Here is a 9,200-nt window from a genome sequence, read left to right on the forward strand (position 1 = left end):
TGTTAAGTTTGACCAATCTAAAAGATTAGTGACTAAACATTTTGTGACTTTTATATAGTACGTATACACCAGGACGTTACTAATAATTTAACAGGACGTGTGAATAATGTTTGAAATTATTGAGGTGGGAGAAGTTGCTCCCTCTCTCAGTTTTATCTTCAGTGCCATGTTTTGATTATGAGGCATTCTACGTCAGCCAAGATGGTCAAACTGAACTGTAGCCTTTCTCCCTGCAGCCTCTTGGCTTAGTAACACTGGGAGAACCAAAATGAAATTGAACTGGGTTACTGGACGCTTGGCAAAATTTAAATGGACGCTCGCGATATTTTAAATGGACGCTCGCGATATTTTAAATGGACGCTCGCGATATTTTAAACGGACGCTCGCGATATTTTAAACGGACGCTCGCGATATTTTAAACGGACGCTCGCGATATTTTAAACGGACGCTCGCGATATTTTAAACGGACGCTCGCGATATTTTAAACGGACGCTCGCGATATTTTAAACGGACGCTCGCGATATTTTAAACGGACGCTCGCGATATTTTAAACGGACGCTCGCGATATTTTAAACGGACACTCGCGATATTTTAAACGGACGCTCGCGATATTTTAAACGGACGCTCGCGATATTTTAAACGGACACTCGCGATATTTTAAACGGACACTCGCGATATTTTAAACGGACACTCGCGATATTTTAAACGGACGCTCGCGATATTTTAAACGGACGCTCGCGATATTTTAAATGGACGCTCGCGATATTTTAAATGGACACTCGCGATATTTTAAATGGACGCTCGCGATATTTTAAATGGACACTCGCGATATTTTAAATGGACGCTCGCGATATTTTAATTGGACGCTCGCGATATTTTAAACGGACACTCGCGATATTTTAAGTGGACACTCGCGATATTTTAAGTGGACAGTCGCAATAGTTAGAATATTTTTTCAAACTTCGTATTTATAAAAACCTTTTGAGGATACAGTGTATAGACTAATGGTGGTAGAGAGGGGAGTAGACGGTGTATCCCTCCCTCTGGGCGCGCTTTTGTAAGAGAGGATACTGTACGCGCCCAATAGGGGCATGACACTGAGCTAAGAGATAGGAGGAATGCCGTTTGCATAGGTAGTACTGCCATTACTCTATATCGGGCCTGACTTCAGTCTTACAACATCAGAACCAGTTTGTGTACCTGTACATGTATATAGACAAGCCTTTAGCAACCAGGGTTTTCTATAAAATGTTGTGATTCTTTCTCGTATAACCGTGTCTAATCATAGAGCTGTTAAACTGGCAGCTTCAAGAGGGAAAGGGTGTAGCGCTTCAAACTATAGTATCTATAAATCGAGACAGGTTTGGGGGAGAATAGGTAGGCTAAAGACATTTTCTACGATTTAGGAAAGGAGAAAAAACTTATGCGTCATGCACTGCACAGCCTTAGACCATTCTTGGGTATTGTACAACCTTAGCACATTGCAAAATAATTTTGGTCTTTGTTAGCAACATCGAATGATAGATAATACCAGGTGATAATTAGCAAAGGAGATGTATGTATTCATCCTTATTGGCATTAAGGGGTAGTATGGACTGGTACTTGCTTCGTTACTTTGAGTGGGGTAAGGGTGTGATGGTGTTGGAAAATTTTTGTGCCGGCTCGTTAAAAGCAAGGAGGATGAATAAGAGAGAAGACTCGTTTTGGAAATGTGGAAATAAAAAACATGCATCGGCGCGTAAGCCGTTGGTAAACGCGCACGTCACGTGATCGTTCTTGCAAACGAGGAATATTCAAAATTATAAACAAGCTGAGGAGGCTAGAAGAAGGGGGCTTGAACGCATGGGCGAGAACGTACGCTCTCTTGCCGTGAGGGGGTAGTGGTAATCATGGTAACTGGGGAACGCCACAGTGTAATTTTATGAACTGCGGATCACGTGCATTTTGTCTGACTCTGAACCTCCTCTCTTATAAATCCTCCTTGCTACCTACCGTATAGACCATTTCGGAAATTAAATACGGTACCATTGCGGTATCCTCCTTGGCGCCAAGAAACCCCGCTAGATTCAGTGCGAGTTGGCTAGCCTCCCGCGAGCAGTGAACTCGGGCTCATTCTGGCGTCTCTTCTTGGCGCGAGAAAGAATACCCCAATGGCCGCCTCTCCCTTGTGGGTTGGTTACTCAGTATTTATATTCCGAAATTTTCTATATTTTGTAGGTAAAGGGGGTCTGTAAACCAGAAATGTAGTTTTATTTTTGTTTGGGTTCTAAGAATTCCCTCCAGATCCATGAATGTATACCATTTCTCAGTCTTGGCGGATGGTGTTAATTTCCGGAGGGTAATTGAGGTTTTCCTACCCTTTTCTTAGTATCAACTCTGCTTTAAAGTGAAATTCCGGGTGGCTAGTGCTTCCCAAACACACCCATAATATCGGCCGGTTCTGACATTTCTACCTTGAATTCGTTCATTATTTTAAAAGGAGATAAAAGAAATGTTTAGGTGCATTGGAATGTGGTCACCGAAGAAATGGAGATAGAATTCAGTCTCGTCGAGGGGCTACTCACTGTTATGGTTACTGCAGTGATTATAACATTATTTAATCGCCGCCTTTCATAATAAAGTGTACCCAGAACAACTCGCCAATTACACATGGCAAAGGTAATTGTAAAGCGATTAACGAGTCATTTGATTTCAGAAAGAAGTATGTTCGAAACACTTCGCAAATATCACACGATATAAGGAATTAGATCGGGATAACCAAATCATTTCACGTCAGGTGTTCACAGGATATAAAGAAGGATCACGTCCCTTTCGTTTGAAGAACGTTCAAACCAATGTACTTTTTCAGTTTTTCCAAGAAATAAATAAAAATGCTCATTATATACTCTTGTTCAACCTCACTTGACGGTATTGTAAAAGTTGAGGAGCATTAGCCAATATATAATGGCAAGTACGGTTTCTCAAGTGCGGATAAACAGGAGTATAGATATTTGTCTCCATAGTTTCATTTTAAGTTAAAAATATCGAATGGAAAAAAATAGTGAATCTTTATAAAAGACCTTTCTATTCAAAGCTACTAGCCTTTAGCACATAGAGAGTGAGAAAATGGATTGAAAGGCGTGTGTATGGCATTGGGAAAAGGGAATAAAGGAATCAACTATAGGTGATTGGTTGTCAAACTATTCAGGTGGTCGAAGCTACCCTGCCCTTATTTGAAAAAAAGGGGGGGGAGGTACCTCCTTCTTACAGAGAAAAAACTTAATAGTATTGCAATGTTAGGGGGTTTCAGTTTAAACCTTTGCCCTCTTAAAACTCCGAACCCCTTCTTGGTACCGCAGTCCCCAGGATAATCATGGCAGTAAGACTATAGAGTAATGGCACCTCCCTGCCTTTGGCTACGTTACGCTCTATGAGAAATTAACATGGAGTGCCACTACTCTATATAGGGGCAAAAAGAAAACCCAGTCTGGCGTTTTTCGTCCCCCCGTTTAACATTCTTAAGCTACCCTTACCATCAACGGTCACATGGCGCGGGCATCATCCATGGGGAGGGGGGTTTGGCGAACCTAAAGGAAGCGTGGCTTCGTCGTTGGTGCGGTAACGGATGGGGGAAAGGGGGGAGTAGAAAATTCGTTAGAAATAAACTGAGTTGCAAGCTTTTTCGCCTAGGCGGCAGCACATTTTCTCGGCGTTTGGAGCTACACAGGGAAGTTTCACTAAAGGGGCGCCAACCGAGCAGAGTTCCCCTTTAATCGTTTTGAAACTTTTGATTCGAATATTCGTCTGGTTAAACCGAGTAATCGTTTTGATTCGAATATTCGTCTGGTTAAACCGAGTAATCGTTTTGATTCGAATATTCGTCTGGTTAAACCGAGTAATCGTTTTGATTCGAATATTCGTCTGGTTAAACCGAGTAATCGTTTTGATTCGAATATTCGTCTGGTTAAACCGAGTAATCGTTTTGATTCGAATATTCGTCTGGTTAAACCGAGTAATCGTTTTGATTCGAATATTCGTCTGGTTAAACCGAGTAATCGTTTTGATTCGAATATTCGTCTGGTTAAACCGAGTAATCGTTTTGATTCGAATATTCGTCTGGTTAAACCGAGTAATCGTTTTGATTCGAATATTCGTCTGGTTAAACCGAGTAATCGATTTGTCGAGTACTCGTTTTGAAAAAAAAAACGAGTACTCGAACTAGATTTTTTGAGGAATAAGTAATATTCGTTTGAACGAGTACTCGATTCGGATTTCGAATAGGAGATTTACTATTCGATTCGTATTCGATTCGGTTTGAAAAACCACTATTCGCACACCCCTATTGCAATCAAATCTTCGATAGTGTCAATTTTTTTGGACTTGCCAGTCATTAGTGTGCCAGTTAAATTTCCCGACCACGCATACGCCAGCACCAAAGTTCCGAAACGCGCAACCATTTCTTCACTCCACGTTCCTCCAATGATGCTACAGCTAAAAGCATTAAATATACATCATTATATGGTTTCTGAAAAACAAATTACTGATATTTCAAACGAAAATTCTTGACACGCAATTGTGTAGCTACACATTTTGTAACTTCGTCCCTCCAATTATTTCCTAAATGTAATTTTAGCAACATCAAGAATTCCTAAGTTTCAATTATTTTTTTCTTTAGTTAAATCAAGAAGTGATATCTAGTTTATTAGGGAGAAGGTGTAAATTCGCCGCATTTCCAGCTTTATCTCCAGTCCAAACGTAGGTCCGGAGTTGATCCCCGCCTCTAAATTACAACCAGCATCTCATTGGTTCTTGAAAACTCACATCAGCGCGACGCGAATGACGAAAATTACGTATTCTCCCACTGAGGAGAGTCGAAATAGTTCGGCCTCCTTTTACGTCCCCCCTTGTATTTTAAAAGGGGACTGGGACTATGGCGCGCGAATACTTAGGCATCTTATACCCTCTCCCTAATAAACTAGATATCGCGTCTTGGTTAAACCAAGAAGTGATTTATATAAGAAGGCATAAAAAAGCGTCCGGTGCTCGCGTGATAGTCGACAATTCCCCTTCATCATTTGTAAACGGAGGTGGGGCTTAATATTTTATCTTACTTTATGTTTTTCACCATCTATCTCTTTTACCTTTGCGTTAAGCCTTGGTTTGGTTTTTGGAACTCACGAAATCCTTAGTACACTTGATTGGATTTAGAAATAATTGTAGAACGATTTTCACGTAGAGTTACATATTTAACTCCTTCAAGTTTGTTTCAAATCTTTAACTAACTTGTTAATGGCAATTGAAAACAACTGTCGTACCTCTTCAGCACCGCGGGCAGCCAAAATTTCTGTTTAATTTGCTCTAGTTTTGTTTTTTCTAGTCGGAATACGGCATTCCGGAGTGGGGTGGCGTAGCGGTTAGCGCTTTCGCCTCGCAGCAAGAGGATACCGGGTTCGATCCCGGACTGTGGCACCGGGTGAAAATCCGGGAACAAATCCTTATGCGTAGAGTTTGCAAGTTCTCTCCCCGCTTGTTAAAAGAAGTTTTCCTCCGCGGTCTAACCCGGTTTCTCCTTTCCATCAAAACTTGCAGAGGTTAACGGTAATAGTCAGTATAGGGCGCTGTCGGTTAGCTGTGGGGGCATAGGGGCTAGCCCCCTGCACCCCTCTATGCATTGTAAAGGGACCCACCTGTAAACAAGCTACAGGCTTAGTGTGGAAATCCCTTCATAGACTGAGCTAGATTATTATTATTATATTATTATTCGCGTCTGTATGACCTATCCCCACGGGATCCAATAGGAAAACGCAGAGCAATGACGCACATGAAATGGGTGGGGCTTACTTGTCAACTGATATCGGCGCAAAATCTAGCGAATTATTCTTATTGTATATTGCTTCTTGCTATGGTTTAACTATTTAATTAAATCGGTCTAATTCACTTACGATTTTGCAATAAATCAGCAAAGTATATCCAGATGCACTTTGAAAAAGTCCAGCAATTTTTTTTCCATAATTTCATTTGTTTACAGGTAGCTAGAAGTGTCACTAGCGACACTAATATCAGGAACAAAGCGTTCAATGTCCAAACTGTGTCATCGTGTCCTTTGATGGTGAGATTCTTTTGTGAACGCTCATTCTTAATGGGCATGCTTGAAAATATGGAGAATGAATCGAAGTAACTAATTGGAGATACATGATGTAACATCGTGTCCATTTCACCCGCGTAATATTGCAGTACAACCGTGTCTAGAATCTTTAAAAATATATTTATTGTGAACTAAAATTTAGGAAGCCTAAATATGAAATTTTGGATTTAAGGTTTGCACTATTGTTTTGTTGAATGCATCAGCTTCTAAGATTATATATATATTGTACAAAAACAAGTATGATAAAAAATTGCATTTATACACAATCCTTGGCGAAACAAGGACGCTTTTTCAAACCCACAAAAGGCCAGAAATTTCAAGTTAATATATGTATTGCAATTTGAAATTAAAATTAAATTTGGATTTTACACAAAACGGGTATGAATGCTGCTTTTCGAAAAAAGGGGAGCTCAAATGTTCATGTATGAAATTAAACTTCTGGTGGTACTCTGTTAGCAGAAACTTGCTATTTCAGGGTCCTTAAGCCTGGTTTTCACTGGCCCAAAACGCAGAGATAACTTAATTGCCGCGTTTTCTGGGTGGCAAGCACGGAATTGGTTTTCTATTTTCCCGCAAATTTTTATGGAAAGGAAAGTGGTAGCCAATAGGAAACGACGAATGCGTGACGTCATAGGCATGGTTTTGGTCAGTTCGCGAGGTTTTTTTTTCGACGCCATTTTTTGCTATTTTTTGGAAGGCGTTTGTGTAGTCGACTTAAATTTCTAAAAACGTATAGATAACGAATTGTTAAAGAAGTTTGGCTTAATCGTTATTTATACAAAAAATTGACATTTTTACAAAGACAATAATGTCTAAGAAAATCGATAGGTTGCTATGGTAAGCCTTGGTCTCCGCGAGCTGGCTCTCTTTCATATTACAACTTTACAAGTTTCAGTGACTTTGCCTCCGTTTTTATGAGGAATTATCCGCAAAATTATGCGGAATTTTAACGATTCCGTGTAATTTTTCCAGTGAAAACCAGGCTTTAGTGTAACACTGTTGAAAAAAACGGTTTTTCTTAAAACCCTTTCGAGGCACTTCGAAATTTCCACGTTTAAAAACCCCGCTAAAGACTACGACTTCTTATTCAAACCCCGAGAGTTCGTATTCAGATTCCGCTAGTCATTATTTAGTCCCTACAGATTCTTATGTAGATTAGAAACCATAACAAGTTGGGAGACCAAAAAAATACCTCTCCGAGTCGAGAGGAGGACTACCTACAAACTTGTTTACGTAAATATGCAATTATGGCTTTTGATTGACAAGCAACTGCTGAAGTCTAAATTAATGAATTATTATTTACAAATAGGTTGCGTGTAAACACTACAATCTCATTATATTTCAAAGAAATTCTTACCTCCACTATCCTTGGTTTAATCAAGAAGGGATATCCAGTTTACTAGGGAGAACTTATAAGATGTCTAAGTATTCGCGCACCATAGTCCCTCTCAATATACAATGGGGGGGGGCGTAAAAGGAAGCCGGGCTATTTCGCCTCTCCTCAGTCAGAAAATACGTAATTTTCGTCATTCGCGTCGCGCTGACGTGAGTTTTCAAGAACCAATGAGATGCTGGTTGTAATTTAGAGGCGGGGATGAACTCCGGACCTACGTTTGGACTGGAGATAAAGCTAGAAATGTGGCTAATTTATACCTTCTCCCTAGTAAACTAGATATCGCTTCTTGATTTAATAGTAGTGATGAACCGGTACCGATACCATGTCGGTATCGGTTCATCACTAAATCAGAATGTGCTCAAAAAGATGGAAACTTCGACGCTGAAAACGATTACTATCAGACCTTCACATTGTATAATTTAAATCAACCTAAATATATTTATTTTAATGTGTATTTAAAAACTTAGGCTCACTTTGAACCGTTAAATTCGCTCCAAAATGTACACGTAAAACAAGACAAATTTTCTAATCAAATAAAAAATTCCAGTTGCACGCTGTACATCTCACGCGCGCAAATTTAATTCAAATCTCGCGATAAATATTGGCATGGAGCGTGCCACGAGAATTTTGTTGACAATCAGGCAGGGCGTTACGCGATTGGTCAGAAGTCCTTATTTCAAATTATCCTTAAAATCCGAACCTAATTAGAATTTTAAAATCCTTCGAAGACTATTTCCTGAATGTTTCACTATGCAGACTGGTCTTATAATTAGTGGAAGAATCGATAAAAAATCACTTGATCCCTTTAATGGGATTCTACTTAAGGGTACAACTCCTTTAAGACTAGCTATGTCTCTAAAATTCGTAATCTAATAGTCTAGATTTCGAAAAATGATCAGAATCTTCATTAACATTTCGAAAAAAAGAAAGGTTAATTTCCTGTTAATATGTTAGCTGTGCATTATGGTAATGAGAGAATATCGATCGAGGGGTCGGACGTTTTGTAAAAAGTGTACGGGATTTCGAAATCCAATTTGATTTCTTCGGATTTTTCTCGTGATTTCGACGAATTTTGCGAGGGTTCAGTTAATTTCGTTGGATTTTGAGGTATTTCCCGTGATTTCCTAGGATTTTGAGATTTTTCCCGTGATTTCCTAGGATTTTGAGATTTTTCCCGTGATTTCATCTGATTTGTAATTTTCTTTTTTCATTTTGTATTTCGTAAATTTTGTAATGGGTACAGTCTAAACATGGATTTGGGCGCCCCCTCCCCAAAGACAAGAAAAATGCTGAAAAATACATTGAACACGGTTGAAACATTGTAATTTAATCACAGTGAAATTGAGAATTATTATGATTTTCCAAAAATCGGTGTCCGATAGGTGTTGGTTGTGGAAACATTTCTGCACATGAAATTTTATTCAATCTTATCAATCCTTTCTGGATATGTTTAGATAATTCTAGAGGGCCGGTAGGCCCTTCTAGATAAGATCCCACACCCTCCCGTAATGTTAAATGAAAATTCACAGATTTTCGCCGATTTTCCCATAGGAATAACATGGTTTTTTTGGTGCTCCTGCACATTGAATCATTTAAAAACTAAAGCGAAGTTAAGTTTCGGAATACTTTCAAATTAACAAGTAACTATTCAAGGTGTGCCTTTTTCAAGTTTCATCAAAA

The 9,200-nt window shown here is 39.3% G+C and overlaps 1 long non-coding RNA gene across 1 annotated transcript; it reads left to right on the forward strand.

Moving 5' to 3' along the window:
* The first annotated feature begins 2,217 nt into the window (after positions 1–2,217).
* LOC149668335 (uncharacterized) lies at positions 2,218–2,882 on the forward strand. The gene is made up of 2 exons (XR_016368048.1): positions 2,218–2,622; positions 2,696–2,882. It is a non-coding gene; the product is annotated as an uncharacterized LOC149668335 (long non-coding RNA).
* The last annotated feature ends 6,318 nt before the right edge of the window (positions 2,883–9,200 follow it).

This window comes from Phalangium opilio, unplaced genomic scaffold, assembly GCF_054372755.1.
Source record: "Phalangium opilio isolate 3A_F unplaced genomic scaffold, DU_Popi_V2 ptg000056l_1, whole genome shotgun sequence".
NCBI lineage: Eukaryota > Metazoa > Arthropoda > Arachnida > Opiliones > Phalangiidae > Phalangium > Phalangium opilio.